Genomic DNA, 1,167 nt, shown 5'->3' with positions numbered 1-1,167 from the left:
ATCTTTATTATTATTATTATTATGATACCATCTTTGGAAAATGTTCATCTTCTGGACTAACTGTCTAATCTTCTTGTTTGTTTTGTATTGTCATCAGATATGATGTATTTGTGCAACAAGAGAGAGACTTTCTATTACCAAGGACTAATTTTAGTTATTCTGTCAAAGTACAAAAGCTGGTCTTTTTGGAATATCTATTTTGTGCCTATGATATATCTACCCAAGAAACAAAATCTGTTCATGAATATGAAACAATAGCTCTGTTGTTGCATTTAGGGACCTGTTAAAAGTAATATGAAACATATTTCAAAGTTATATCTTCATTTTTGTGAAAGATGAATGTTTCCACTAAACGATAATCATGGTGTATCCACAAAAGTCACATACACACGTCAATTTCGCTCGAGAATCCATTCAAATGTTACACTTGTAGAACAGAAAATCCTTTTATGTAAAGATTTGTTATCAAGAATCGGGATACAACATTTTAAAAGCTTGCCAAAGAAACAGATCTTAATTTCTGTGCCATCCCCACCCTTAAACCTTGAGGGATATTCACAATACTATGCGATCACACTGTTTTGGTATTATAAAGGATTGTGAATATTTTATTTCATTTTACACTTTAAAATCAACTTTGTGCCTGTGTCATGCTTTTTTTCATCTTGAAGTATTTAATCGACCATGTGTACCATTTATTTGAGTGTCCTGGCTTCTAAGGATGTTTATTCATGTGCAAGGTGTAATTTTCCACCAATGTTACATTGCAGCTGTGTCAGATGTATGACCCTCTCACGTCGACACGTCTGTAAAGGACTTCGTATAAGAACATGTGACTTCCTTCATCACTGTTAACTTCCTTAGCTGAACTTTACATTTTCCTCTGCGATTTTCTCTCTTCGCTCCTCTTTGATCATTCTGGTTTTAATTTCTTACACCGCCCCCTTTTATGCTAGTTGCTGATCATTTTATATAAAGCTTTTTTCTGCAGCCTGTATGGTGACGTCCAATTATAGTGCATTGTACAGACCTGGGAAGCCTAATACGATTTCGCCGTATCTTGTACGCATGAGTGTCTAGAATACGACGATCAGTACGGTCAGTTGGACAAAAAATACGACGAGAAAAAATCCTGGACTACTTTCTTCACAAGCACATCCCGAAGCT

This window comes from Littorina saxatilis, linkage group LG4, assembly GCF_037325665.1.
Source record: "Littorina saxatilis isolate snail1 linkage group LG4, US_GU_Lsax_2.0, whole genome shotgun sequence".
NCBI lineage: Eukaryota > Metazoa > Mollusca > Gastropoda > Littorinimorpha > Littorinidae > Littorina > Littorina saxatilis.
The sequence above is the reverse complement of the archived record's forward strand: the minus strand, read 5'-3'. Positions refer to the sequence as shown.